Source organism: Pholcus phalangioides, unplaced genomic scaffold, assembly GCF_987345545.1.
Source record: "Pholcus phalangioides strain wild (caught in Gottingen) unplaced genomic scaffold, Ppha-v1.0 ptg000042l_1, whole genome shotgun sequence".
NCBI lineage: Eukaryota > Metazoa > Arthropoda > Arachnida > Araneae > Pholcidae > Pholcus > Pholcus phalangioides.
In genome coordinates, this window is record NW_028301628.1 from 6,354,312 (window position 1) to 6,377,296 (window position 22,985).

Consider the following 22,985-nt stretch of genomic DNA (forward strand, 5'->3'; position numbering starts at 1 on the left):
GAGAAAAAGAACAAAAGAGGGACCGGAAATTCGAAACCACGCCATGAAGTTCCTTTTCTTAGAGCTGATGCATATAAACGGAGATAATTTCAACGATTCTTCATTTTCTAAAAAATCATTTTTCTCATTGGCAGTGGTATTATTTGTTCGTATCAGCAGGAAAAACAAGGAGCCAACAGCACGCGGTGTTCCCAGGTAGTCACCCACCCAAGTACTAGCAGCGCCCGATGTTGCTTAACTTCGGTGATCGGACGAGAACCGGTGTATTGAACATGGTATGGCCGTTGGCGATAACGTGAAGGAGTAAGGTAAAATCAGTGGAGACAAAGAACAAAAGAGGTATCGGAAATTCGAAACCACGATATGAAGTTCCTTTTCTTAGATCTGATGCATATAAACGGAGATAATTTCAACGATTTTTCATTTTGTAAAAAATCATTTTTCTCATTAGCAGTGGTATTATATGTTCGTATCAGGAGGGAAAACAAGGAGCCAACAGCACGCGGTGTTCCCATGTTGTCACCCACCCAAGTACTAGCAGCGCCCGATGTTGCTTAACTTCGGTGATCGGACGAGAACCGGTGTATTCAACATGGTATGGCCGTTGGCGATCACGTGAAGGAGTAAGGAAAAATCAGTGGAGAAAAAGAACAAAAGAGGGACCGAAAATTCGAAACCACGCCATGAAGTTCCTTTTCTTAGAGCCGGTGCATATAAACGGAGATAATTTCAACGATTCTTCATTTTGTAAAAAATCATTTTTCTCATTAGCAGTGGTATTATTTGTTCGTATCAGCAGGGAAAACAAGAAGCCAGCAGCACGCGGTGTTCCCAAGTGGTCACCCACCCGAGTACTAGCAGCGCCCGATGTTGCTTAACTTCGGTGATGGGACGAGAACCGGTGTATTCACATGGTATGGCCGTTGGCGATAACATGAAGGAGTAATTAAAAATTAGTGGAGAAAAATTACAAAATAGGGATCGGAAATTCGAAACCACGATATGAAGTTCCTTTTCTTAGATCTGATGCATATAAACGGAGATAATTTCAACGATTTTTCATTTTGTAAAAAATCATTTTTCTCATTAGCAGTGGTATTATTTGTTCGTATCAGGAGGTAAAACAAGGAGCCAACAGCACGCGGTGTTCCCATGTGGTCACCCACCCAAGTACTAGCAGCGCCCGATGTTGCTTAACTTCGGTGATCGGACGAGAACCGGTGTATTCAACATGGTATGGCCGTTGGCGATCACGTGAAGGAGTAAGGAAAAATCAGTGGAGACAAAGAACAAAAGAGGTATCGGAAATTCGAAACCACGATATGAAGTTCCTTTTCTTAGAGCTGATGCATATAAACGGAGATAATTTCAACGATTCTTCATTTTCTAAATAATCATTTTTCTCATTGGCAGTGGTATTATTTGTTCGTATCAGCAGGAAAAACAAGGAGCCAACAGCACGCGGTGTTCCCAGGTGGTCACCCACCCAAGTACTAGCAGCGCCCGATGTTGCTTAACTTCGGTGATCGGACGAGAACCGGTGTATTCAACATGGTATGGCCGTTGGCGATCACGTGAAGGAGTAAGGAAAAATCAGTGGAGACAAAGAACAAAAGAGGTATCGGAAATTCGAAACCACGCCATGAAGTTCCTTTTCTTAGAGCTGATGCATATAAACGAAGATTATTTCAACGATTCTTCATTCGGTAAAATTCATTTTTCTCATTCGCAGTGGTAATATTTGTTCTTATCAGTGCGGGAAACAAGGAGCCAACAGCATGCGGTGTTCCCAGGTGGTCACCCACCCAAGTACTAGCAGCGCCCGATGTTGCTTAACTTCGGTGTTCGGACGAGAACCGGTGTATTCAACATGGTATGGCCGTTGGCGATAACGTGAAGGAGTAAGGAAAAATCAGTGGAGAAAAAGAACAAAAGAGGGACCGAAAATTCGAAACCACGCCATGAAGTTCCTTTTCTTAGAGCTGATGCATATAAACGGAGATAATTTCAACGATTCTTCATTTTCTAAAAAATCATTTTTCTCATTAGCAGTGGTATTATTTGTTCGTATCAGCAGGAAAAACAAGAAGCCTACAGCACGCGGTGTTCCCAAGTGGTCACCCACCCGATTACTAGCAGCGCCCGATGTTGCTTATCTTCGGTGATCGGACGAGAACCGGTGTATTCAACATGGTATGGCCATTGGCGATAACGTGAAGGAGTAAGGAAAAATCAGTGGAGAAAAAGAACAAAAGAGGGACCGGAAATTCGAAACCACGCCATGAAGTTCCTTTTCTTAGAGCCGGTGCATATAAACGGAGATAATTTCAACGATTCTTCATTTTGTAAAAAATCATTTTTCTCATTAGCAGTGGTATTATTTGTTCGTATCAGCAGGAAAAACAAGAAGCCAACAGCACGCGGTGTTCCCATGTGGTCACCCACCCGAGTACTAGCAGCGCCCGATGTTGCTTAACTTCGGTGATGGAACGAGAACCGGTGTATTCACATGGTATGGCCGTTGGCGATAACATGAAGGAGTAAGGAAAAATCAGTGGAGAAAAAGAACAAAAGAGGGACCGAAAATTCGAAACCACGCCATGAAGTTCCTTTTCTTAGAGCTGATGCATATAAACGGAGATAATTTCAACGATTCTTCATTTTCTAAAAAATCATTTTTCTCATTGGCAGTGGTATTACTTGTTCGTATCAGCAGGAAAAACAAGGAGCCAACAGCACGCGGTGTTCCCAGGTAGTCACCCACCCAAGTACTAGCAGCGCCCGATGTTGCTTAACTTCGGTGATCGAACATGAACCGGTGTATTCAACATGGTATGGCCGTTGGCGATAACGTGAAGGAGTAAGGAATAATCAGTGGAGAAAAAGAACAAAAGAGGGACCGGAAATTCGAAACCACGCCATGAAGTTCCTTTTATTAGAGCTGATGCATATAAACGGAGATAATTTCAACGATTCTTCATTTTCTAAAAAATCATTTTTCTCATTGGCAGTGGTATTATTTGTTCGTATCAGCAGGAAAAACAAGGAGCCAACAGCACGCGGTGTTCCCAGGTAGTCTCCCACCCAAGTACTAGCAGCGCCCGATGTTGCTTAACTTCGGTGATCGGACGAGAACCGGTGTATTGAACATGGTATGGCCGTTGGCGATAACGTGAAGGAGTAAGGAAAAATCAGTGGAGACAAAGAACAAAAGAGGTATCGGAAATTCGAAACCACGATATGAAGTTCCTTTTCTTAGATCTGATGCATATAAACGGAGATAATTTCAACGATTTTTCATTTTGTAAAAAATCATTTTCTCATTAGCAGTGGTATTATTTGTTCGTATCAGGAGGGAAAACAAGGAGCCAACAGCACGCGGTGTTCCCATGTGGTCACCCACCCAAGTACTAGCAGCGCCCGATGTTGCTTAACTTCGGTGATCGGACGAGAACCGGTGTATTCAACATGGTATGGCCGTTGGCGATAACGTGAAGGAGTAAGGAAAAATCAGTGGAGAAAAAGAACAAAAGAGGGACCGAAAATTCGAAACCACGCCATGAAGTTCCTTTTCTTAGAGCTGATGCATATAAACGGAGATAATTTCAACGATTCTTCATTTTCTAAAAAATCATTTTTCTCATTGGCAGTGGTATTATTTGTTCGTATCAGCAGGAAAAACAAGGAGCCAACAGCACGCGGTGTTCCCAGGTAGTCACCCACCCAAGTACTAGCAGCGCCCGATGTTGCTTAACTTCGGTGATCGAACGTGAACCGGTGTATTCAACATGGTATGGCCGTTGGCGATAACGTGAAGGAATAAGGAATAATCAGGGGAGAAAAAGAACAAAAGAGGGACCGGAAATTCGAAACCACGCCATGAAGTTCCTTTTCTTAGAGCTGATGCATATAAACGGAGATAATTTCAACGATTCTTCATTTTGTAAAAAATCATTTTTCTCATTAGCAGTGGTATTATTTGTTCGTATCAGGAGGGAAAACAAGGAGCCAACAGCACGCGGTGTTCCCATGTGGTCACCCACCCAAGTACTAGCAGCGCCCGATGTTGCTTAACTTCGGTGATGGGACGAGAACCGGTGTATTCACATGGTATGGCCGTTGGCGATAACATGAAGGAGTAATTAAAAATTAGTGGAGAAAAATTACAAAATAGGGATCGGAAATTCGAAACCACGATATGAAGTTCCTTTTCTTAGATCTGATGCATATAAACGGAGATAATTTCAACGATTTTTCATTTTGTAAAAAATCATTTTTCTCATTAGCAGTGGTATTATTTGTTCGTATCAGGAGGGAAAACAAGGAGCCAACAGCACGCGGTGTTCCCATGTGGTCACCCACCCAAGTACTAGCAGCGCCCGATGTTGCTTAACTTCGGTGATCGGACGAGAACCGGTGTATTCAACATGGTATGGCCGTTGGCGATCACGTGAAGGAGTAAGGAAAAATCAGTGGAGACAAAGAACAGAAGAGGTATCGGAAATTCGAAACCACGATATGAAGTTCCTTTTCTTAGAGCTGATGCATATAAACGGAGATAATTTCAACGATTCTTCATTTTCTAAATAATCATTTTTCTCATTGGCAGTGGTATTATTTGTTCGTATCAGCAGGAAAAACAAGGAGCCAACAGCACGCGGTGTTCCCAGGTGGTCACCCACCCAAGTACTAGCAGCGCCCGATGTTGCTTAACTTCGGTGATCGGACGAGAACCGGTGTATTCAACATGGTATGGCCGTTGGCGATCACGTGAAGGAGTAAGGAAAAATCAGTGGAGACAAAGAACAAAAGAGGTATCGGAAATTCGAAACCACGCCATGAAGTTCCTTTTCTTAGAGCTGATGCATATAAACGAAGATTATTTCAACGATTCTTCATTCGGTAAAATTCATTTTTCTCATTCGCAGTGGTAATATTTGTTCTTATCAGTGCGGGAAACAAGGAGCCAACAGCATGCGGTGTTCCCAGGTGGTCACCCACCCAAGTACTAGCAGCGCCCGATGTTGCTTAACTTCGGTGTTCGGACGAGAGCCGGTGTATTCAACATGGTATGGCCGTTGGCGATAACGTGAAGGAGTAAGGAAAAATCAGTGGAGAAAAAGAAGAAAAGAGGGACCGAAAATTCGAAACCACGCCATGAAGTTCCTTTTCTTAGAGCTGATGCATATAAACGGAGATAATTTCAACGATTCTTCATTTTCTAAAAAATCATTTTTCTCATTAGCAGTGGTATTATTTGTTCGTATCAGCAGGAAAAACAAGAAGCCTACAGCACGCGGTGTTCCCAAGTGGTCACCCACCCGATTACTAGCAGCGCCCGATGTTGCTTATCTTCGGTGATCGGACGAGAACCGGTGTATTCAACATGGTATGGCCATTGGCGATAACGTGAAGGAGTAAGGAAAAATCAGTGGAGAAAAAGAACAAAAGAGGGACCGGAAATTCGAAACCACGCCATGAAGTTCCTTTTCTTAGAGCCGGTGCATATAAACGGAGATAATTTCAACGATTCTTCATTTTGTAAAAAATCATTTTTCTCATTAGCAGTGGTATTATTTGTTCGTATCAGCAGGAAAAACAAGAAGCCAACAGCACGCGGTGTTCCCATGTGGTCACCCACCCGAGTACTAGCAGCGCCCGATGTTGCTTAACTTCGGTGATGGAACGAGAACCGGTGTATTCACATGGTATGGCCGTTGGCGATAACATGAAGGAGTAAGGAAAAATCAGTGGAGAAAAAGAACAAAAGAGGGACCGAAAATTCGAAACCACGCCATGAAGTTCCTTTTCTTAGAGCTGATGCATATAAACGGAGATAATTTCAACGATTCTTCATTTTCTAAAAAATCATTTTTCTCATTGGCAGTGGTATTACTTGTTCGTATCAGCAGGAAAAACAAGGAGCCAACAGCACGCGGTGTTCCCAGGTAGTCACCCACCCAAGTACTAGCAGCGCCCGATGTTGCTTAACTTCGGTGATCGAACATGAACCGGTGTATTCAACATGGTATGGCCGTTGGCGATAACGTGAAGGAGTAAGGAATAATCAGTGGAGAAAAAGAACAAAAGAGGGACCGGAAATTCGAAACCACGCCATGAAGTTCCTTTTATTAGAGCTGATGCATATAAACGGAGATAATTTCAACGATTCTTCATTTTCTAAAAAATCATTTTTCTCATTGGCAGTGGTATTATTTGTTCGTATCAGCAGGAAAAACAAGGAGCCAACAGCACGCGGTGTTCCCAGGTAGTCTCCCACCCAAGTACTAGCAGCGCCCGATGTTGCTTAACTTCGGTGATCGGACGAGAACCGGTGTATTGAACATGGTATGGCCGTTGGCGATAACGTGAAGGAGTAAGGAAAAATCAGTGGAGACAAAGAACAAAAGAGGTATCGGAAATTCGAAACCACGATATGAAGTTCCTTTTCTTAGATCTGATGCATATAAACGGAGATAATTTCAAGGATTTTTCATTTTGTAAAAAATCATTTTCTCATTAGCAGTGGTATTATTTGTTCGTATCAGGAGGGAAAACAAGGAGCCAACAGCACGCGGTGTTCCCATGTGGTCACCCACCCAAGTACTAGCAGCGCCCGATGTTGCTTAACTTCGGTGATCGGACGAGAACCGGTGTATTCAACATGGTATGGCCGTTGGCGATAACGTGAAGGAGTAAGGAAAAATCAGTGGAGAAAAAGAACAAAAGAGGGACCGAAAATTCGAAACCACGCCATGAAGTTCCTTTTCTTAGAGCTGATGCATATAAACGGAGATAATTTCAACGATTCTTCATTTTCTAAAAAATCATTTTTCTCATTGGCAGTGGTATTATTTGTTCGTATCAGCAGGAAAAACAAGGAGCCAACAGCACGCGGTGTTCCCAGGTAGTCACCCACCCAAGTACTAGCAGCGCCCGATGTTGCTTAACTTCGGTGATCGAACGTGAACCGGTGTATTCAACATGGTATGGCCGTTGGCGATAACGTGAAGGAATAAGGAATAATCAGGGGAGAAAAAGAACAAAAGAGGGACCGGAAATTCGAAACCACGCCATGAAGTTCCTTTTCTTAGAGCTGATGCATATAAACGGAGATAATTTCAACGATTCTTCATTTTGTAAAAAATCATTTTTCTCATTAGCAGTGGTATTATTTGTTCGTATCAGGAGGGAAAACAATTAGCCAACAGCACGCGGTGTTCCCATGTGGTCACCCACCCAAGTACTAGCAGCGCCCGATGTTGCTTAACTTCGGTGATCGGACGAGAACCGGTGTATTCAACATGGTATGGCCGTTGGCGATCACGTGAAGGAGTAAGGAAAAATCAGTGGAGACAAAGAACAAAAGAGGTATCGGAAATTCGAAACCACGATATGAAGTTCCTTTTCTTAGATCTGATGCATATAAACGGAGATAATTTCAACGATTTTTCATTTTGTAAAAAATCATTCTTCTCATTAGCAGTGGTATTATTTGTTCGTATCAGGAGGGAAAACAAGGAGCCAACAGCACGCGGTGTTCCCATGTGGTCACCCACCCAAGTACTAGCAGCGCCCGATGTTGCTTAACTTCGGTGATCGGACGAGAACCGGTGTATTCAACATGGTATGGCCGTTGGCGATCACGTGAAGGAGTAAGGAAAAATCAGTGGAGAAAAAGAACAAAAGAGGGACCGAAAATTCGAAACCACGCCATGAAGTTCCTTTTCTTAGAGCTGATGCATATAAACGGAGATAATTTCAACGATTCTTCATTTTCTAAAAAATCATTTTTCTCATTGGCAGTGGTATTATTTGTTCGTATCAGCAGGAAAAACAAGGAGCCAACAGCACGCGGTGTTCCCAGGTAGTCACCCACCCAAGTACTAGCAGCGCTCGATGTTGCTTAACTTCGGTGATCGAACGTGAACCGGTGTATTCAACATGGTATGGCCGTTGGCGATAACGTGAGGGAGTAAGGAATAATCAGTGGAGAAAAAGAACAAAAGAGGGACCGGAAATTCGAAACCACGCCATGAAGTTCCTTTTCTTAGAGCCGGTGAATATAAACGGAGATAATTTCAACGATTCTTCATTTTGTAAAAAATCATTTTTCTCATTAGCAGTGGTATTATTTGTTCGTATCAGCAGGGAAAACAAGAAGCCAACAGCACGCGGTGTGCCCAAGTGGTCACCCACCCGAGTACTAGCAGTGCCCGATGTTGCTTAACTTCGGTGATCGGACGAGAACCGGTGTATTCACATGGTATGGCCGTTGGCGATAACATGAAGGAGTAATTAAAAATTAGTGGAGAAAAATTACAAAATAGGGATCGGAAATTCGAAACCACGATATGAAGTTCCTTTTCTTAGATCTGATGCATATAAACGGAGATAATTTCAACGATTTTTCATTTTGTAAAAAATCATTTTTCTCATTAGCAGTGGTATTATTTGTTCGTATCAGGAGGGAAAACAAGGAGCCAACAGCACGCGGTGTTCCCATGTGGTCACCCACCCAAGTACTAGCAGCGCCCGATGTTGCTTAACTTCGGTGATCGGACGAGAACCGGTGTATTCAACATGGTATGGCCGTTGGCGATCACGTGAAGGAGTAAGGAAAAATCAGTGGAGAAAAAGAACAAAAGAGGGACCGGAAATTCGAAACCACGCCATGAAGTTCCTTTTCTTAGAGCCGGTGCATATAAACGGAGATAATTTCAACGATTCTTCATTTTGTAAAAAATCATTTTTCTCATTAGCAGTGGTATTATTTGTTCGTATCAGCAGGAAAAACAAGAAGCCAACAGCACGCGGTGTTCCCAAGTGGTCACCCACCCGAGTACTAGCAGCGCCCGATGTTGCTTAACTTCGGTGATGGGACGAGAACCGGTGTATTCACATGGTATGGCCGTTGGCGATAACATGAAGGAGTAAGGAAAAATCAGTGGAGAAGAAGAACAAAAGAGGGACCGAAAATTCGAAACCACGCCATGAAGTTCCTTTTCTTAGAGCTGATGCATATAAACGGAGATAATTTCAACGATTCTTCATTTTCTAAAAAATCATTTTTCTCATTGGCAGTGGTATTACTTGTTCGTATCAGCAGGAAAAACAAGGAGCCAACAGCACGCGGTGTTCCCAGGTAGTCACCCACCCAAGTACTAGCAGCGCCCGATGTTGCTTAACTTCGGTGATCGAACATGAACCGGTGTATTCAACATGGTATGGCCGTTGGCGATAACGTGAAGGAGTAAGGAATAATCAGTGGAGAAAAAGAACAAAAGAGGGACCGGAAATTCGAAACCACGCCATGAAGTTCCTTTTCTTAGAGCTGATGCATATAAACGGAGATAATTTCAACGATTCTTCATTTTCTAAAAAATCATTTTTCTCATTGGCAGTGGTATTATTCGTTCGTATCAGCAGGAAAAACAAGGAGCCAACAGCACGCGGTGTTCCCAGGTAGTCACCCACCCAAGTACTAGCAGCGCCCGATGTTGCTTAACTTCGGTGATCGGACGAGAACCGGTGTATTGAACATGGTATGGCCGTTGGCGATAACGTGAAGGAGTAAGGAAAAATCAGTGGAGACAAAGAACAAAAGAGGTATCGGAAATTCGAAACCACGATATGAAGTTCCTTTTCTTAGATCTGATGCATATAAACGGAGATAATTTCAACGATTTTTCATTTTGTAAAAAATCATTTTTCTCATTAGCAGTGGTATTATTTGTTCGTATCAGGAGGGAAAACAAGGAGCCAACAGCACGCGGTGTTCCCATGTGGTCACCCACCCAAGTACTAGCAGCGCCCGATGTTGCTTAACTTCGGTGATCGGACGAGAACCGGTGTATTCAACATGGTATGGCCGTTGGCGATCACGTGAAGGAGTAAGGAAAAATCAGTGGAGAAAAAGAACAAAAGAGGGACCGAAAATTCGAAACCACGCCATGAAGTTCCTTTTCTTAGAGCTGATGCATATAAACGGAGATAATTTCAACGATTCTTCATTTTCTAAAAAATCATTTTTCTCATTGGCAGTGGTATTATTTGTTCGTATCAGCAGGAAAAACAAGGAGCCAACAGCACGCGGTGTTCCCAGGTAGTCACCCACCCAAGTACTAGCAGCGCCCGATGTTGCTTAACTTCGGTGATCGAACGTGAACCGGTGTATTCAACATGGTATGGCCGTTGGCGATAACGTGAAGGAATAAGGAATAATCAGGGGAGAAAAAGAACAAAAGAGGGACCGGAAATTCGAAACCACGCCATGAAGTTCCTTTTCTTAGAGCTGATGCATATAAACGGAGATAATTTCAACGATTCTTCATTTTGTAAAAAATCATTTTTCTCATTAGCAGTGGTATTATTTGTTCGTATCAGGAGGGAAAACAAGGAGCCAACAGCACGCGGTGTTCCCATGTGGTCACCCACCCAAATACTAGCAGCGCCCGATGTTGCTTAACTTCGGTGATCGGACGAGAACCGGTGTATTCAACATGGTATGGCCGTTGGCGATCACGTGAAGGAGTAAGGAAAAATCAGTGGAAACAAAGAACAAAAGAGGTATCGGAAATTCGAAACCACGATATGAAGTTCCTTTTCTTAGATCTGATGCATATAAACGGAGATAATTTCAACGATTTTTCATTTTGTAAAAAATCATTTTTCTCATTAGCAGTGGTATTATTTGTTCGTATCAGGAGGGAAAACAAGGAGCCAACAGCACACGGTGTTCCCATGTGGTCACCCACCCAAGTACTAGCAGCGCCCGATGTTGCTTAACTTCGGTGATCGGACGAGAACCGGTGTATTCAACATGGTATGGCCGTTGGCGATCACGTGAAGGAGTAAGGAAAAATCAGTGGAGAAAAAGAACAAAAGAGGGACCGAAAATTCGAAACCACGCCATGAAGTTCCTTTTCTTAGAGCTGATGCATATAAACGGAGATAATTTCAACGATTCTTCATTTTCTAAAAAATCATTTTTCTCATTGGCAGTGGTATTATTTGTTCGTATCAGCAGGAAAAACAAGGAGCCAACAGCACGCGGTGTTCCCAGGTAGTCACCCACCCAAGTACTAGCAGCGCCCGATGTTGCTTAACTTCGGTGATCGAACGTGAACCGGTGTATTCAACATGGTATGGCCGTTGGCGATAACGTGAGGGAGTAAGGAATAATCAGTGGAGAAAAAGAACAAAAGAGGGACCGGAAATTCGAAACCACGCCATGAAGTTCCTTTTCTTAGAGCCGGTGCATATAAACGGAGATAATTTCAACGATTCTTCATTTTGTAAAAAATCATTTTTCTCATTAGCAGTGGTATTATTTGTTCGTATCAGCAGGAAAAACAAGAAGCCAACAGCACGCGGTGTTCCCAAGTGGTCACCCACCCGAGTACTAGCAGCGCCCGATGTTGCTTAACTTCGGTGATGGGACGAGAACCGGTGTATTCACATGGTATGGCCGTTGGCGATAACATGAAGGAGTAAGGAAAAATCAGTGGAGAAAAAGAACAAAAGAGGGACCGAAAATTCGAAACCACGCCATGAAGTTCCTTTTCTTAGAGCTGATGCATATAAACGGAGATAATTTCAACGATTCTTCATTTTCTAAAAAATCATTTTTCTCATTGGCAGTGGTATTATTTGTTCGTATCAGCAGGAAAAACAAGGAGCCAACAGCACGCGGTGTTCCCAGGTAGTCACCCACCCAAGTACTAGCAGCGCCCGATGTTGCTTAACTTCGGTGATCGGACGAGAACCGGTGTATTGAACATGGTATGGCCGTTGGCGATAACATGAAGGAGTAAGGAAAAATCAGTGGAGACAAAGAACAAAAGAGGTATCGGAAATTCGAAACCACGCCATGAAGTTCCTTTTCTTAGAGCTGATGCATATAAACGGAGATAATTTCAACGATTCTTCATTTTCTAAAAAATCATTTTTCTCATTAGCAGTGGTATTATTTGTTCGTATCAGGAGGGAAAACAAGGAGCCAACAGCACGCGGTGTTCCCATGTGGTCACCCACCCAAGTACTAGCAGCGCCCGATGTTGCTTAACTTCGGTGATCGGACGAGAACCGGTGTATTCAACATGGTATGGCCGTTGGCGATCACGTGAAGGAGTAAGGAAAAATCAGTGGAGACAAAGAACAAAAGAGGTATCGGAAATTCGAAACCACGATATGAAGTTCCTTTTCTTAGATCTGATGCATATAAACGGAGATAATTTCAACGATTTTTCATTTTGTAAAAAATCATTTTTCTCATTAGCAGTGGTATTATTTGTTCGTATCAGGAGGGAAAACAAGGAGCCAACAGCACGCGGTGTTCCCATGTGGTCACCCACCCAAGTACTAGCAGCGCCCGATGTTGCTTAACTTCGGTGATCGGACGAGAACCGGTGTATTCAACATGGTATGGCCGTTGGCGATCACGTGAAGGAGTAAGGAAAAATCAGTGGAGAAAAAGAACAAAAGAGGGACCGAAAATTCGAAACCACGCCATGAAGTTCCTTTTCTTAGAGCTGATGCATATAAACGGAGATAATTTCAACGATTCTTCATTTTCTAAAAAATCATTTTTCTCATTGGCAGTGGTATTATTTGTTCGTATCAGCAGGAAAAACAAGGAGCCAACAGCACGCGGTGTTCCCAGGTAGTCACCCACCCAAGTACTAGCAGCGCCCGATGTTGCTTAACTTCGGTGATCGAACGTGAACCGGTGTATTCAACATGGTATGGCCGTTGGCGATAACGTGAGGGAGTAAGGAATAATCAGTGGAGAAAAAGAACAAAAGAGGGACCGGAAATTCGAAACCACGCCATGAAGTTCCTTTTCTTAGAGCCGGTGCATATAAACGGAGATAATTTCAACGATTCTTCATTTTGTAAAAAATCATTTTTCTTATTAGCAGTGGTATTATTTGTTCGTATCAGCAGGGAAAACAAGAAGCCAACAGCACGCGGTGTTCCCAAGTGGTCACCCACCCGAGTACTAGCAGCGCCCGATGTTGCTTAACTTCGGTGATCGGACGAGAACCGGTGTATTCACATGGTATGGCCGTTGGCGATAACATGAAGGAGTAATTAAAAATTAGTGGAGAAAAATTACAAAATAGGGATCGGAAATTCGAAACCACGATATGAAGTTCCTTTTCTTAGATCTGATGCATATAAACGGAGATAATTTCAACGATTTTTCATTTTGTAAAAAATCATTTTTCTCATTAGCAGTGGTATTATTTGTTCGTATCAGGAGGGAAAACAAGGAGCCAACAGCACGCGGTGTTCTTATGTGGTCAAACACCCAAGTACTAGCAGCGCCCGATGTTGCTTAACTTCGGTGATCGGACGAGAACCGGTGTATTCAACATGGTATGGCCGTTGGCGATCACGTGAAGGAGTAAGGAAAAATCAGTGGAGAAAAAAAACAAAAGAGGGACCGAAAATTCGAAACCACGCCATGATGTTCCTTTTCTTAGAGCTGATGCATATAAACGAAGATTATTTCAACGATTCTTCATTTTGTAAAAAATCATTTTTCTCATTAGCAGTGGTATTATTTGTTCGTATCAGGAGGGAAAACAAGGAGCCAACAGCACGCGGTGTTCCCATGTGGTCACCCACCCAAGTACTAGCAGCGCCCGATGTTGCTTAACTTCGGTGATCGGACGAGAACCGGTGTATTCAACATGGTATGGCCGTTGGCGATCACGTGAAGGAGTAAGGAAAAATCAGTGGAGAAAAAGAACAAAAGAGGGACCGAAAATTCGAAACCACGCCATGAAGTTCCTTTTCTTAGAGCTGATGCATATAAACGGAGATAATTTCAACGATTCTTCATTTTCTAAAAAATCATTTTTCTCATTGGCAGTGGTATTATTTGTTCGTATCAGCAGGAAAAACAAGGAGCCAACAGCACGCGGTGTTCCCAGGTAGTCACCCACCCAAGTACTAGCAGCGCCCGATGTTGCTTAACTTCGGTGATCGAACGTGAACCGGTGTATTCAACATGGTATGGCCGTTGGCGATAACGTGAAGGAATAAGGAATAATCAGGGGAGAAAAAGAACAAAAGAGGGACCGGAAATTCGAAACCACGCCATGAAGTTCCTTTTCTTAGAGCTGATGCATATAAACGGAGATAATTTCAACGATTCTTCATTTTGTAAAAAATCATTTTTCTCATTAGCAGTGGTATTATTTGTTCGTATCAGGAGGGAAAACAAGGAGCCAACAGCACGCGGTGTTCCCATGTGGTCACCCACCCAAATACTAGCAGCGCCCGATGTTGCTTAACTTCGGTGATCGGACGAGAACCGGTGTATTCAACATGGTATGGCCGTTGGCGATCACGTGAAGGAGTAAGGAAAAATCAGTGGAAACAAAGAACAAAAGAGGTATCGGAAATTCGAAACCACGATATGAAGTTCCTTTTCTTAGATCTGATGCATATAAACGGAGATAATTTCAACGATTTTTCATTTTGTAAAAAATCATTTTTCTCATTAGCAGTGGTATTATTTGTTCGTATCAGCAGGAAAAACAAGAAGCCAACAGCACGCGGTGTTCCCAAGTGGTCACCCACCCGAGTACTAGCAGCGCCCGATGTTGCTTAACTTCGGTGATGGGACGAGAACCGGTGTATTCACATGGTATGGCCGTTGGCGATAACATGAAGGAGTAAGGAAAAATCAGTGGAGAAAAAGAACAAAAGAGGGACCGAAAATTCGAAACCACGCCATGAAGTTCCTTTTCTTAGAGCTGATGCATATAAACGGAGATAATTTCAACGATTCTTCATTTTCTAAAAAATCATTTTTCTCATTGGCAGTGGTATTATTTGTTCGTATCAGCAGGAAAAACAAGGAGCCAACAGCACGCGGTGTTCCCAGGTAGTCACCCACCCAAGTACTAGCAGCGCCCGATGTTGCTTAACTTCGGTGATCGGACGAGAACCGGTGTATTGAACATGGTATGGCCGTTGGCGATAACATGAAGGAGTAAGGAAAAATCAGTGGAGACAAAGAACAAAAGAGGTATCGGAAATTCGAAACCACGATACGAAGTTCCTTTTCTTAGATCTGATGCATATAAACGGAGATAATTTCAACGATTTTTCATTTTGTAAAAAATCATTTTTCTCATTAGCAGTGGTATTATTTGTTCGTATCAGGAGGGAAAACAAGAAGCCAACAGCACGCGGTGTTCCCATGTGGTCACCCACCCAAGTACTAGCAGCGCCCGATGTTGCTTAACTTCGGTGATCGGACGAGAACCGGTGTATTCAACATGGTATGGCCGTTGGCGATCACGTGAAGGAGTAAGGAAAAATTAGTGGAGAAAAAGAACAAAAGAGGGACCGGAAATTCGAAACCACGCCATGAAGTTCCTTTTCTTAGAGCCGGTGCATATAAACGGAGATAATTTCAACGATTCTTCATTTTGTAAAAAATCATTTTTCTCATTAGCAGTGGTATTATTTGTTCGTATCAGCAGGAAAAACAAGAAGCCAACAGCACGCGGTGTTCCCAAGTGGTCACCCACCCGAGTACTAGCAGCGCCCGATGTTGCTTAACTTCGGTGATGGGACGAGAACCGGTGTATTCACATGGTATGGCCGTTGGCGATAACATGAAGGAGTAAGGAAAAATCAGTGGAGAAAAAGAACAAAAGAGGGACCGAAAATTCGAAACCACGCCATGAAGTTCCTTTTCTTAGAGCTGATGCATATAAACGGAGATAATTTCAACGATTCTTCATTTTCTAAAAAATCATTTTTCTCATTGGCAGTGGTATTATTTGTTCGTATCAGCAGGAAAAACAAGGAGCCAACAGCACGCGGTGTTCCCAGGTAGTCACCCACCCAAGTACTAGCAGCGCCCGATGTTGCTTAACTTCGGTGATCGGACGAGAACCGGTGTATTGAACATGGTATGGCCGTTGGGGATAACGTGAAGGAGTAAGGAAAAATCAGTGGAGACAAAGAACAAAAGAGGTATCGGAAATTCGAAACCACGATATGAAGTTCCTTTTCTTAGATCTGATGCATATAAACGGAGATAATTTCAACGATTTTTCATTTTGTAAAAAATCATTTTTCTCATTAGCAGTGGTATTATTTGTTCGTATCAGGAGGGAAAACAAGGAGCCAACAGCACGCGGTGTTCCCATGTGGTCACCCACCCAAGTACTAGCAGCGCCCGATGTTGCTTAACTTCGGTGATCGGACGAGAACCGGTGTATTCAACATGGTATGGCCGTTGGCGATCACGTGAAGGAGTAAGGAAAAATCAGTGGAGAAAAAGAACAAAAGAGGGACCGAAAATTCGAAACCACGCCATGAAGTTCCTTTTCTTAGAGCTGATGCATATAAACGAAGATTATTTCAACGATTCTTCATTCTGTAAAATTCATTTTTCTCATTCGCAGTGGTAATATTTGTTCTTATCAGTGCGGGAAACAAGGAGCCAACAGCACGCGGTGTTCCCAGGTGGTCACCCACCCAAGTACTAGCAGCGCCCGATGTTGCTTAACTTCGGTGTTCGGACGAGAACCGTTGTATTCAACATGGTATGGCCGTTGGCGATAACGTGAAGGAGTAAGGAAAAATCAGTGGAGAAAAAGAACAAAAGAGGGACCGGAAATTCGAAACCACGCCATGAAGTTCCTTTTCTTAGAGCTGATGCATATAAACGGAGATAATTTCAACGATTCTTCATTTTCTAAAAAATCATTTTTCTCATTAGCAGTGGTATTATTTGTTCGTATCAGCAGGAAAAGCAAGAAGCCTACAGCACGCGGTGTTCCCAAGTGGTCACCCACCCGATTACTAGCAGCGCCCGATGTTGCTTATCTTCGGTGATCGGACGAGAACCGGTGTATTCAACATGGTATGGCCGTTGGCGATAACGTGAAGGAGTAATTAAAAATTAGTGGAGAAAAATTACAAAATAGGGATCGGAAATTCGAAACCACGATATGAAGTTCCTTTTCTTAGATCTGATGCATATAAGTGAAGATTATTTCAACGATTCTTGATTTTGTAAAATTCATTTTTCTCATTCGCAGTTGTATTATTTGTTCTTATCAGTGCGGAAAACAAGGAGCCAACAGCACGAGGTGTTCCCAGGTGGTCACCCACCCAAGTACTAGCAGCGCCCGATGTTGCTTAACTTCGGTGATCGGACGTGAACCGGTGTATTGAACATGGTATGGCCGTTGGCGATAACGTGAAGGAGTAAGGAATAATCAGTGGAAAAAGAACAAAAGAGGGACCGAAAATTCGAAACCACGCCATGAAGTTCCTTTTCTTAGAGCTGATGCATATAAACGGAGATAATTTCAACGATTCTTCATTTTCTAAAAAATCATTTTTCTCATTGGCAGTGGTATTATTTGTTCGTATCAGCAGGAAAAACAAGGAGCCAACAGCACGCGGTGTTCCCAGGTAGTCACCCACCCAAGTACTAGCAGCGCCCGATGTTGCTTAACTTCGGTGATCGAACGTGAACCGGTGTATTCAACATGGTATGGCCGTTGGCGATAACGTGAAGGAGTAAGGAATAATCAGTGGAGAAAAAGAACAAAAGAGGGACCGGAAATTCGAAACCACGCCATGAAATTCCTTTTCTTAGAGCTGATGCATATAAACGGAGATAATTTCAACGATTCTTCATTTTCTAAAAAATCATTTTTCTCATTGGCAGTGGTATTATTTGTTCGTATCAGCAGGAAAAACAAGGAGCCAACAGCACGCGGTGTTCCCAGGTAGTCACCCACCCAAGTTCTAGCAGCGCCCGATGTTGCTTAACTTCGGTGATCGGACGAGAACCGGTGTATTGAACATGGTATGGCCGTTGGCGATAACGTGAAGGAGTAAGGAAAAATCAGTGGAGACAAAGAACAAAAGAGGTATCGGAAATTCGAAACCACGATATGAAGTTCCTTTTCTTAGATCTGATGCATATAAACGGAGATAATTTCAACGATTTTTCATTTTGTAAAAAATCATTTTTCTCATTAGCAGTGGTATTATTTGTTCGTATCAGGAGGGAAAACAAGGAGCCAACAGCACGCGGTGTTCCCATGTGGTCACCCACCCAAGTACTAGCAGCGCCCGATGTTGCTTAACTTCGGTGATCGGACGAGAACCGGTGTATTCAACATGGTATGGCCGTTGGCGATCACGTGAAGGAGTAAGGAAAAATCAGTGGAGAAAAAGAACAAAAGAGGGACCGAAAATTCGAAACCACGCCATGAAGTTCCTTTTCTTAGAGCTGATGCATATAAACGGAGATAATTTCAACGATTCTTCATTTTGTAAAAAGTCATTTTTCTCATTGGCAGTGGTATTATTTGTTCGTATCAGCAGGAAAAACAAGGAGCCAACAGCACGCGGTGTTCCCAGGTAGTCACCCACCCAAGTACTAGCAGCGCCCGATGTTGCTTAACTTCGGTGATCGAACGTGAACCGGTGTATTCAACATGGTATGGCCGTTGGCGATAACGTGAGGGAGTAAGGAAAAATCAGTGGAGAAAAAGAACAAAAGAGGGACCGGAAATTCGAAACCACGCCATGAAGTTCCTTTTCTTAGAGCCGGTGCATATAAACGGAGATAATTTCAACGATTCTTCATTTTGTAAAAAATCATTTTTCTCATTAGCAGTGGTATTATTTGTTCGTATCAGCAGGGAAAACAAGAAGCCAACAGCACGCGGTGTTCCCAAGTGGTCACCCACCCGAGTACTAGCAGCGCCCGATGTTGCTTAACTTCGGTGATGGGACGAGAACCGGTGTATTCACATGGTATGGCCGTTGGCGATAACATGAAGGAGTAATTAAAAATTAGTGGAGAAAAATTACAAAATAGGGATCGGAAATTCGAAACCACGATATGAAGTTCCTTTTCTTAGATCTGATGCATATAAACGGAGATAATTTCAACGATTTTTCATTTTGTAAAAAATCATTTTTCTCATTAGCAGTGGTATTATTTGTTCTTATCAGGAGGGAAAACAAGGAGCCAACAGCACGCGGTGTTCCCATGTGGTCACCCACCCAAGTACTAGCAGCGCCCGATGTTGCTTAACTTCGGTGATCGGACGAGAACCGGTGTATTCAACATGGTATGGCCGTTGGCGATCACGTGAAGGAGAAAGGAAAAATCAGTGGAGACAAAGAACAAAAGAGGTATCGGAAATTCGAAACCACGATATGAAGTTCCTTTTCTTAGATCTGATGCATATAAACGGAGATAATTTCAACGATTTTTCATTTTGTAAAAAATCATTTTTCTCATTAGCAGTGGTATTATTTGTTCGTATCAGGAGGGAAAACAAGGAGCCAACAGCACGCGGTGTTCCCATGTGGTCACCCACCCATGTACTAGCAGCGCCCGATGTTGCTTAACTTCGGTGATCGGACGAGAACCGGTGTATTCAACATGGTATGGCCGTTGGCGATCACGTGAAGGAGTAAGGAAAAATCAGTGGAGAAAAAGAACAAAAGAGGGACCGAAAATTCGAAACCACGCCATGAAGTTCCTTTTCTTAGAGCTGATGCATATAAACGGAGATAATTTCAACGATTCTTCATTTTCTAAAAAATCATTTTTCTCATTGGCAGTGGTATTATTTGTTCGTATCAGCAGGAAAAACAAGGAGCCAACAGCACGCGGTGTTCCCAGGTAGTCACCCACCCAAGTACTAGCAGCGCCCGATGTTGCTTAACTTCGGTGATGGGACGAGAACCGGTGTATTCACATGGTATGGCCGTTGGCGATAACATGAAGGAGTAATTAAAAATTAGTGGAGAAAAATTACAAAATAGGGATCGGAAATTCGAAACCACGATATGAAGTTCCTTTTCTTAGATCTGATGCATATAAACGAAGATAATTTCAACGATTTTTCATTTTGTAAAAAATCATTTTTCTCATTAGCAGTGGTATTATTTGTTCTTATCAGGAGGGAAAACAAGGAGCCAACAGCACGCGGTGTTCCCATGTGGTCACCCACCCAAGTACTAGCAGCGCCCGATGTTGCTTAACTTCGGTGATCGGACGAGAACCGGTGTATTCAACATGGTATGGCCGTTGGCGATCACGTGAAGGAGTAAGGAAAAATCAGTGGAGACAAAGAACAAAAGAGGTATCGGAAATTCGAAACCACGATATGAAGTTCCTTTTCTTAGATCTGATGCATATAAACGGAGATAATTTCAACGATTTTTCATTTTGTAAAAAATCATTTTTCTCATTAGCAGTGGTATTATTTGTTCGTATCAGGAGGGAAAACAAGGAGCCAACAGCACGCGGTGTTCCCATGTGGTCACCCACCCATGTACTAGCAGCGCCCGATGTTGCTTAACTTCGGTGATCGAACGAGAACCGGTGTATTCAACATGGTATGGCCGTTGGCGATCACGTGAAGGAGTAAGGAAAAATCAGTGGAGAAAAAGAACAAAAGAGGGACCGAAAATTCGAAACCACGCCATGAAGTTCCTTTTCTTAGAGCTGATGCATATAAACGGAGATAATTTCAACGATTCTTCATTTTCTAAAAAATCATTTTTCTCATTGGCAGTGGTATTATTTGTTCGTATCAGCAGGAAAAACAAGGAGCCAACAGCACGCGGTGTTCCCAGGTAGTCACCCACCCAAGTACTAGCAGCGCCCGATGTTGCTTAACTTCGGTGATCGGACGAGAACCGGTGTATTGAACATGGTATGGCCGTTGGCGATAACGTGAAGGAGTAAGGAAAAATCAGTGGAGACAAAGAACAAAAGAGGTATCGGAAATTCGAAACCACGCCATGAAGTTCCTTTTCTTAGAGCTGGTGCATATAAACGGAGATAATTTCAACTATTCTTCATTTTGTAAAAAATCATTTTTCTCATTAGCAGTAGTATTATTTGTTCGTGGCAGCAGGAAAAACAAGAAGCCAACAGCACGCGGTGTTCCCAAGTGGTCACCCACCCGAGTACTAGCAGCGCCCGATGTTGCTTAACTTCGGTGATCGGACGAGAACCGGTGTATTCAACATGGTATGGCCGTTGGCGATCACGCGAAGGAGTAAGGAAAAATCAGTGGAGAAAAAGAACAAAAGAGGGACCGAAAATCCGAAACCACGCCATGAAGTTCCTTTTCTTAGAGCTGATGGATATAAACGGAGATAATTTCAACGATTCTTCATTTTGTAAAAAATCATTTTTCTCATTAGCAGTGGTATTATTTGTTCGTATCAGCAGGAAAAACAAGAAGCCAACAGCACGCGGTGTTCCCAAGTGGTCACCAACCCGAGTACTAGCAGCGCCCAATGTTGCTTAACTTCGGTGATGGGATGAGTACCGGTGTATTCACATGGTATGGCCTTTGGCGATAACATGAAGGAGTAATTAAAAATTAGTGGAGAAAAATTACAAAATAGGGATCGGAAATTCGAAACCACGATATGAAGTTCCTTTTCTTAGATCTGATGCATATAAGTGAAGATTATTTCAACGATTCTTGATTTTGTAAAATTCATTTTTCTCATTCGCAGTGGTATTATTTGTTCTTATCAGTGCGGAAAACAAGGAGCCAACAGCACGAGGTGTTCCCAGGTGGTCACCCACCCAAGTACTAGCAGCGCCCGATGTTGCTTAACTTCGGTGATCGGACGTGAACCGGTGTATTGAACATGGTATGGCCGTTGGCGATAACGTGAAGGAGTAAGGAATAATCAGTGGAAAAAGAACAAAAGAGGGACCGAAAATTCGAAACCACGCCATGAAGTTCCTTTTCTTAGAGCTGATGCATATAAACGGAGATAATTTCAACGATTCTTCATTTTCTAAAAAATCATTTTTCTCATTGGCAGTGGTATTATTTGTTCGTATCAGCAGGAAAAACAAGGAGCCAACAGCACGCGGTGTTCCCAGGTAGTCACCCACCCACGTACTAGCAGCGCCCGATGTTGCTTAACTTCGGTGATCGGACGAGAACCGGTGTATTGAACATGGTATGGCCGTTGGCGATAACGTGAAGGAGTAAGGAAAAATCAGTGGAGACAAAGAACAAAAGAGGTATCGGAAATTCGAAACCACGCCATGAAGTTCCTTTTCTTAGAGCTGGTGCATATAAACGGAGATAATTTCAACTATTCTTCATTTTGTAAAAAATCATTTTTCTCATTAGCAGTAGTATTATTTGTTCGTGGCAGCAGGAAAAACAAGAAGCCAACAGCACGCGGTGTTCCCAAGTGGTCACCCACCCGAGTACTAGCAGCGCCCGATGTTGCTTAACTTCGGTGATCGGACGAGAACCGGTGTATTCAACATGGTATGGCCGTTGGCGATCACGCGAAGGAGTAAGGAAAAATCAGTGGAGAAAAAGAACAAAAGAGGGACCGAAAATCCGAAACCACGCCATGAAGTTCCTTTTCTTAGATCTGATGCATATAAGTGAAGATTATTTCAACGATTCTTGATTTTGTAAAATTCATTTTTCTCATTCGCAGTGGTATTATTTGTTCTTATCAGTGCGGAAAACAAGGAGCCAACAGCACGAGGTGTTCCCAGGTGGTCACCCACCCAAGTACTAGCAGCGCCCGATGTTGCTTAACTTCGGTGATCGGACGAGAACCGGTGTATTCAACATGGTATGGCCGTTGGCGATAACGTGAAGGAGTAAGGAATAATCAGTGGAAAAAGAACAAAAGAGGGACAGGAAATTCGAAACCACGCCATGAAGTTCCTTTTCCTAGAGCTGGTGCATATAAACGGAGATAATTTCAACGATTCTTCATTTTGTAAAAAATCATTTTTCTCATTAGCAGTGGTATTATTTGTTCGTGTCAGCAGGAAAAACAAGAAGCCAACAGCACGCGGTGTTCCCAAGTGGTCACCCACCCGAGTACTAGCAGCGCCCGATGTTGCTTAACTTCGGTGATCGGACGAGAACCGGTGTATTCAACATGGTATGGCCGTTGGCGAT

General features: G+C 43.0%; 52 non-coding genes and 20 pseudogenes across 52 annotated transcripts; all 72 read right to left on the bottom strand.

The window, feature by feature from the left end:
- Nucleotides 1-170: 170 nt before the first annotated feature.
- On the bottom strand, nt 171-289 carry LOC149064178 (5S ribosomal RNA). Its single transcript, XR_016196012.1, has one exon. It is a non-coding gene; the product is annotated as a 5S ribosomal RNA (ribosomal RNA).
- A 201-nt stretch (nt 290-490) lies between these two features.
- Nucleotides 491-609, bottom strand: LOC149064179 (5S ribosomal RNA). Its single transcript, XR_016195974.1, has one exon. It is a non-coding gene; the product is annotated as a 5S ribosomal RNA (ribosomal RNA).
- A 201-nt stretch (nt 610-810) lies between these two features.
- On the bottom strand, nt 811-928 carry LOC149064180 (5S ribosomal RNA; annotated as a pseudogene).
- A 201-nt stretch (nt 929-1,129) lies between these two features.
- LOC149064181 (5S ribosomal RNA) lies at nt 1,130-1,248 on the bottom strand. Its single transcript, XR_016196083.1, has one exon. It is a non-coding gene; the product is annotated as a 5S ribosomal RNA (ribosomal RNA).
- A 201-nt stretch (nt 1,249-1,449) lies between these two features.
- On the bottom strand, nt 1,450-1,568 carry LOC149064182 (5S ribosomal RNA). The gene has a single exon (XR_016196070.1). It is a non-coding gene; the product is annotated as a 5S ribosomal RNA (ribosomal RNA).
- Nucleotides 1,569-1,768: 200 nt separating this feature from the next.
- Nucleotides 1,769-1,887, bottom strand: LOC149064183 (5S ribosomal RNA). The gene has a single exon (XR_016195898.1). It is a non-coding gene; the product is annotated as a 5S ribosomal RNA (ribosomal RNA).
- Nucleotides 1,888-2,088: 201 nt separating this feature from the next.
- LOC149064184 (5S ribosomal RNA) lies at nt 2,089-2,207 on the bottom strand (annotated as a pseudogene).
- A 201-nt stretch (nt 2,208-2,408) lies between these two features.
- Nucleotides 2,409-2,526, bottom strand: LOC149064185 (5S ribosomal RNA; annotated as a pseudogene).
- Nucleotides 2,527-2,727: 201 nt separating this feature from the next.
- Nucleotides 2,728-2,846, bottom strand: LOC149064186 (5S ribosomal RNA). The gene has a single exon (XR_016196039.1). It is a non-coding gene; the product is annotated as a 5S ribosomal RNA (ribosomal RNA).
- A 201-nt stretch (nt 2,847-3,047) lies between these two features.
- Nucleotides 3,048-3,166, bottom strand: LOC149064187 (5S ribosomal RNA). Its single transcript, XR_016196050.1, has one exon. It is a non-coding gene; the product is annotated as a 5S ribosomal RNA (ribosomal RNA).
- A 200-nt stretch (nt 3,167-3,366) lies between these two features.
- Nucleotides 3,367-3,485, bottom strand: LOC149064188 (5S ribosomal RNA). Its single transcript, XR_016196085.1, has one exon. It is a non-coding gene; the product is annotated as a 5S ribosomal RNA (ribosomal RNA).
- Nucleotides 3,486-3,686: 201 nt separating this feature from the next.
- On the bottom strand, nt 3,687-3,805 carry LOC149064189 (5S ribosomal RNA). The gene has a single exon (XR_016195919.1). It is a non-coding gene; the product is annotated as a 5S ribosomal RNA (ribosomal RNA).
- Nucleotides 3,806-4,006: 201 nt separating this feature from the next.
- Nucleotides 4,007-4,124, bottom strand: LOC149064190 (5S ribosomal RNA; annotated as a pseudogene).
- A 201-nt stretch (nt 4,125-4,325) lies between these two features.
- On the bottom strand, nt 4,326-4,444 carry LOC149064191 (5S ribosomal RNA). Its single transcript, XR_016196086.1, has one exon. It is a non-coding gene; the product is annotated as a 5S ribosomal RNA (ribosomal RNA).
- A 201-nt stretch (nt 4,445-4,645) lies between these two features.
- LOC149064192 (5S ribosomal RNA) lies at nt 4,646-4,764 on the bottom strand. Its single transcript, XR_016196072.1, has one exon. It is a non-coding gene; the product is annotated as a 5S ribosomal RNA (ribosomal RNA).
- A 200-nt stretch (nt 4,765-4,964) lies between these two features.
- LOC149064193 (5S ribosomal RNA) lies at nt 4,965-5,083 on the bottom strand. The gene has a single exon (XR_016196004.1). It is a non-coding gene; the product is annotated as a 5S ribosomal RNA (ribosomal RNA).
- Nucleotides 5,084-5,284: 201 nt separating this feature from the next.
- LOC149064194 (5S ribosomal RNA) lies at nt 5,285-5,403 on the bottom strand (annotated as a pseudogene).
- A 201-nt stretch (nt 5,404-5,604) lies between these two features.
- LOC149064195 (5S ribosomal RNA) lies at nt 5,605-5,722 on the bottom strand (annotated as a pseudogene).
- A 201-nt stretch (nt 5,723-5,923) lies between these two features.
- On the bottom strand, nt 5,924-6,042 carry LOC149064196 (5S ribosomal RNA). Its single transcript, XR_016196041.1, has one exon. It is a non-coding gene; the product is annotated as a 5S ribosomal RNA (ribosomal RNA).
- A 201-nt stretch (nt 6,043-6,243) lies between these two features.
- Nucleotides 6,244-6,362, bottom strand: LOC149064197 (5S ribosomal RNA). The gene has a single exon (XR_016196052.1). It is a non-coding gene; the product is annotated as a 5S ribosomal RNA (ribosomal RNA).
- Nucleotides 6,363-6,562: 200 nt separating this feature from the next.
- On the bottom strand, nt 6,563-6,681 carry LOC149064198 (5S ribosomal RNA). Its single transcript, XR_016196087.1, has one exon. It is a non-coding gene; the product is annotated as a 5S ribosomal RNA (ribosomal RNA).
- Nucleotides 6,682-6,882: 201 nt separating this feature from the next.
- LOC149064199 (5S ribosomal RNA) lies at nt 6,883-7,001 on the bottom strand. The gene has a single exon (XR_016195920.1). It is a non-coding gene; the product is annotated as a 5S ribosomal RNA (ribosomal RNA).
- Nucleotides 7,002-7,202: 201 nt separating this feature from the next.
- LOC149064200 (5S ribosomal RNA) lies at nt 7,203-7,321 on the bottom strand. Its single transcript, XR_016196088.1, has one exon. It is a non-coding gene; the product is annotated as a 5S ribosomal RNA (ribosomal RNA).
- Nucleotides 7,322-7,522: 201 nt separating this feature from the next.
- LOC149064201 (5S ribosomal RNA) lies at nt 7,523-7,641 on the bottom strand. The gene has a single exon (XR_016196089.1). It is a non-coding gene; the product is annotated as a 5S ribosomal RNA (ribosomal RNA).
- Nucleotides 7,642-7,842: 201 nt separating this feature from the next.
- LOC149064202 (5S ribosomal RNA) lies at nt 7,843-7,961 on the bottom strand. Its single transcript, XR_016196049.1, has one exon. It is a non-coding gene; the product is annotated as a 5S ribosomal RNA (ribosomal RNA).
- A 201-nt stretch (nt 7,962-8,162) lies between these two features.
- Nucleotides 8,163-8,280, bottom strand: LOC149064203 (5S ribosomal RNA; annotated as a pseudogene).
- A 201-nt stretch (nt 8,281-8,481) lies between these two features.
- Nucleotides 8,482-8,600, bottom strand: LOC149064204 (5S ribosomal RNA). The gene has a single exon (XR_016195757.1). It is a non-coding gene; the product is annotated as a 5S ribosomal RNA (ribosomal RNA).
- A 201-nt stretch (nt 8,601-8,801) lies between these two features.
- On the bottom strand, nt 8,802-8,919 carry LOC149064205 (5S ribosomal RNA; annotated as a pseudogene).
- A 201-nt stretch (nt 8,920-9,120) lies between these two features.
- LOC149064206 (5S ribosomal RNA) lies at nt 9,121-9,239 on the bottom strand. The gene has a single exon (XR_016196042.1). It is a non-coding gene; the product is annotated as a 5S ribosomal RNA (ribosomal RNA).
- Nucleotides 9,240-9,440: 201 nt separating this feature from the next.
- LOC149064207 (5S ribosomal RNA) lies at nt 9,441-9,559 on the bottom strand. The gene has a single exon (XR_016196013.1). It is a non-coding gene; the product is annotated as a 5S ribosomal RNA (ribosomal RNA).
- Nucleotides 9,560-9,760: 201 nt separating this feature from the next.
- LOC149064208 (5S ribosomal RNA) lies at nt 9,761-9,879 on the bottom strand. The gene has a single exon (XR_016195758.1). It is a non-coding gene; the product is annotated as a 5S ribosomal RNA (ribosomal RNA).
- A 201-nt stretch (nt 9,880-10,080) lies between these two features.
- On the bottom strand, nt 10,081-10,199 carry LOC149064209 (5S ribosomal RNA). Its single transcript, XR_016195921.1, has one exon. It is a non-coding gene; the product is annotated as a 5S ribosomal RNA (ribosomal RNA).
- Nucleotides 10,200-10,400: 201 nt separating this feature from the next.
- On the bottom strand, nt 10,401-10,519 carry LOC149064210 (5S ribosomal RNA). The gene has a single exon (XR_016195870.1). It is a non-coding gene; the product is annotated as a 5S ribosomal RNA (ribosomal RNA).
- Nucleotides 10,520-10,720: 201 nt separating this feature from the next.
- Nucleotides 10,721-10,839, bottom strand: LOC149064211 (5S ribosomal RNA). The gene has a single exon (XR_016195854.1). It is a non-coding gene; the product is annotated as a 5S ribosomal RNA (ribosomal RNA).
- A 201-nt stretch (nt 10,840-11,040) lies between these two features.
- Nucleotides 11,041-11,159, bottom strand: LOC149064212 (5S ribosomal RNA). The gene has a single exon (XR_016195922.1). It is a non-coding gene; the product is annotated as a 5S ribosomal RNA (ribosomal RNA).
- Nucleotides 11,160-11,360: 201 nt separating this feature from the next.
- Nucleotides 11,361-11,478, bottom strand: LOC149064213 (5S ribosomal RNA; annotated as a pseudogene).
- Nucleotides 11,479-11,679: 201 nt separating this feature from the next.
- LOC149064214 (5S ribosomal RNA) lies at nt 11,680-11,798 on the bottom strand. The gene has a single exon (XR_016196014.1). It is a non-coding gene; the product is annotated as a 5S ribosomal RNA (ribosomal RNA).
- Nucleotides 11,799-11,999: 201 nt separating this feature from the next.
- LOC149064215 (5S ribosomal RNA) lies at nt 12,000-12,118 on the bottom strand. Its single transcript, XR_016195759.1, has one exon. It is a non-coding gene; the product is annotated as a 5S ribosomal RNA (ribosomal RNA).
- A 201-nt stretch (nt 12,119-12,319) lies between these two features.
- On the bottom strand, nt 12,320-12,438 carry LOC149064216 (5S ribosomal RNA). The gene has a single exon (XR_016195760.1). It is a non-coding gene; the product is annotated as a 5S ribosomal RNA (ribosomal RNA).
- Nucleotides 12,439-12,639: 201 nt separating this feature from the next.
- Nucleotides 12,640-12,758, bottom strand: LOC149064217 (5S ribosomal RNA). Its single transcript, XR_016195923.1, has one exon. It is a non-coding gene; the product is annotated as a 5S ribosomal RNA (ribosomal RNA).
- Nucleotides 12,759-12,959: 201 nt separating this feature from the next.
- Nucleotides 12,960-13,077, bottom strand: LOC149064218 (5S ribosomal RNA; annotated as a pseudogene).
- A 201-nt stretch (nt 13,078-13,278) lies between these two features.
- Nucleotides 13,279-13,397, bottom strand: LOC149064219 (5S ribosomal RNA; annotated as a pseudogene).
- Nucleotides 13,398-13,598: 201 nt separating this feature from the next.
- On the bottom strand, nt 13,599-13,717 carry LOC149064220 (5S ribosomal RNA). The gene has a single exon (XR_016195761.1). It is a non-coding gene; the product is annotated as a 5S ribosomal RNA (ribosomal RNA).
- A 201-nt stretch (nt 13,718-13,918) lies between these two features.
- LOC149064221 (5S ribosomal RNA) lies at nt 13,919-14,037 on the bottom strand. Its single transcript, XR_016195924.1, has one exon. It is a non-coding gene; the product is annotated as a 5S ribosomal RNA (ribosomal RNA).
- A 201-nt stretch (nt 14,038-14,238) lies between these two features.
- On the bottom strand, nt 14,239-14,357 carry LOC149064222 (5S ribosomal RNA). Its single transcript, XR_016195871.1, has one exon. It is a non-coding gene; the product is annotated as a 5S ribosomal RNA (ribosomal RNA).
- A 201-nt stretch (nt 14,358-14,558) lies between these two features.
- Nucleotides 14,559-14,676, bottom strand: LOC149064223 (5S ribosomal RNA; annotated as a pseudogene).
- Nucleotides 14,677-14,877: 201 nt separating this feature from the next.
- LOC149064224 (5S ribosomal RNA) lies at nt 14,878-14,996 on the bottom strand. Its single transcript, XR_016196015.1, has one exon. It is a non-coding gene; the product is annotated as a 5S ribosomal RNA (ribosomal RNA).
- Nucleotides 14,997-15,197: 201 nt separating this feature from the next.
- Nucleotides 15,198-15,316, bottom strand: LOC149064225 (5S ribosomal RNA). The gene has a single exon (XR_016195763.1). It is a non-coding gene; the product is annotated as a 5S ribosomal RNA (ribosomal RNA).
- A 201-nt stretch (nt 15,317-15,517) lies between these two features.
- LOC149064226 (5S ribosomal RNA) lies at nt 15,518-15,635 on the bottom strand (annotated as a pseudogene).
- Nucleotides 15,636-15,836: 201 nt separating this feature from the next.
- On the bottom strand, nt 15,837-15,955 carry LOC149064227 (5S ribosomal RNA; annotated as a pseudogene).
- Nucleotides 15,956-16,156: 201 nt separating this feature from the next.
- Nucleotides 16,157-16,275, bottom strand: LOC149064228 (5S ribosomal RNA). Its single transcript, XR_016195764.1, has one exon. It is a non-coding gene; the product is annotated as a 5S ribosomal RNA (ribosomal RNA).
- Nucleotides 16,276-16,475: 200 nt separating this feature from the next.
- LOC149064229 (5S ribosomal RNA) lies at nt 16,476-16,594 on the bottom strand. Its single transcript, XR_016195882.1, has one exon. It is a non-coding gene; the product is annotated as a 5S ribosomal RNA (ribosomal RNA).
- A 201-nt stretch (nt 16,595-16,795) lies between these two features.
- Nucleotides 16,796-16,914, bottom strand: LOC149064230 (5S ribosomal RNA; annotated as a pseudogene).
- Nucleotides 16,915-17,114: 200 nt separating this feature from the next.
- LOC149064231 (5S ribosomal RNA) lies at nt 17,115-17,233 on the bottom strand. The gene has a single exon (XR_016195970.1). It is a non-coding gene; the product is annotated as a 5S ribosomal RNA (ribosomal RNA).
- Nucleotides 17,234-17,432: 199 nt separating this feature from the next.
- On the bottom strand, nt 17,433-17,551 carry LOC149064232 (5S ribosomal RNA). The gene has a single exon (XR_016195925.1). It is a non-coding gene; the product is annotated as a 5S ribosomal RNA (ribosomal RNA).
- A 201-nt stretch (nt 17,552-17,752) lies between these two features.
- LOC149064233 (5S ribosomal RNA) lies at nt 17,753-17,871 on the bottom strand (annotated as a pseudogene).
- Nucleotides 17,872-18,072: 201 nt separating this feature from the next.
- Nucleotides 18,073-18,191, bottom strand: LOC149064234 (5S ribosomal RNA). The gene has a single exon (XR_016195765.1). It is a non-coding gene; the product is annotated as a 5S ribosomal RNA (ribosomal RNA).
- A 201-nt stretch (nt 18,192-18,392) lies between these two features.
- On the bottom strand, nt 18,393-18,511 carry LOC149064235 (5S ribosomal RNA). The gene has a single exon (XR_016195926.1). It is a non-coding gene; the product is annotated as a 5S ribosomal RNA (ribosomal RNA).
- Nucleotides 18,512-18,712: 201 nt separating this feature from the next.
- On the bottom strand, nt 18,713-18,830 carry LOC149064236 (5S ribosomal RNA; annotated as a pseudogene).
- A 201-nt stretch (nt 18,831-19,031) lies between these two features.
- LOC149064237 (5S ribosomal RNA) lies at nt 19,032-19,150 on the bottom strand. Its single transcript, XR_016195766.1, has one exon. It is a non-coding gene; the product is annotated as a 5S ribosomal RNA (ribosomal RNA).
- Nucleotides 19,151-19,351: 201 nt separating this feature from the next.
- LOC149064238 (5S ribosomal RNA) lies at nt 19,352-19,470 on the bottom strand. Its single transcript, XR_016195891.1, has one exon. It is a non-coding gene; the product is annotated as a 5S ribosomal RNA (ribosomal RNA).
- A 201-nt stretch (nt 19,471-19,671) lies between these two features.
- On the bottom strand, nt 19,672-19,789 carry LOC149064239 (5S ribosomal RNA; annotated as a pseudogene).
- Nucleotides 19,790-19,990: 201 nt separating this feature from the next.
- On the bottom strand, nt 19,991-20,109 carry LOC149064240 (5S ribosomal RNA). The gene has a single exon (XR_016195767.1). It is a non-coding gene; the product is annotated as a 5S ribosomal RNA (ribosomal RNA).
- A 201-nt stretch (nt 20,110-20,310) lies between these two features.
- On the bottom strand, nt 20,311-20,429 carry LOC149064241 (5S ribosomal RNA). The gene has a single exon (XR_016195906.1). It is a non-coding gene; the product is annotated as a 5S ribosomal RNA (ribosomal RNA).
- A 201-nt stretch (nt 20,430-20,630) lies between these two features.
- Nucleotides 20,631-20,749, bottom strand: LOC149064242 (5S ribosomal RNA). The gene has a single exon (XR_016196016.1). It is a non-coding gene; the product is annotated as a 5S ribosomal RNA (ribosomal RNA).
- Nucleotides 20,750-20,950: 201 nt separating this feature from the next.
- Nucleotides 20,951-21,069, bottom strand: LOC149064243 (5S ribosomal RNA). Its single transcript, XR_016195834.1, has one exon. It is a non-coding gene; the product is annotated as a 5S ribosomal RNA (ribosomal RNA).
- Nucleotides 21,070-21,270: 201 nt separating this feature from the next.
- LOC149064244 (5S ribosomal RNA) lies at nt 21,271-21,388 on the bottom strand (annotated as a pseudogene).
- Nucleotides 21,389-21,588: 200 nt separating this feature from the next.
- Nucleotides 21,589-21,707, bottom strand: LOC149064245 (5S ribosomal RNA). The gene has a single exon (XR_016195971.1). It is a non-coding gene; the product is annotated as a 5S ribosomal RNA (ribosomal RNA).
- Nucleotides 21,708-21,906: 199 nt separating this feature from the next.
- On the bottom strand, nt 21,907-22,025 carry LOC149064246 (5S ribosomal RNA; annotated as a pseudogene).
- Nucleotides 22,026-22,226: 201 nt separating this feature from the next.
- On the bottom strand, nt 22,227-22,345 carry LOC149064247 (5S ribosomal RNA). Its single transcript, XR_016195835.1, has one exon. It is a non-coding gene; the product is annotated as a 5S ribosomal RNA (ribosomal RNA).
- Nucleotides 22,346-22,545: 200 nt separating this feature from the next.
- On the bottom strand, nt 22,546-22,664 carry LOC149064248 (5S ribosomal RNA). The gene has a single exon (XR_016195896.1). It is a non-coding gene; the product is annotated as a 5S ribosomal RNA (ribosomal RNA).
- Nucleotides 22,665-22,863: 199 nt separating this feature from the next.
- Nucleotides 22,864-22,982, bottom strand: LOC149064249 (5S ribosomal RNA). Its single transcript, XR_016195836.1, has one exon. It is a non-coding gene; the product is annotated as a 5S ribosomal RNA (ribosomal RNA).
- Nucleotides 22,983-22,985: the final 3 nt, after the last annotated feature.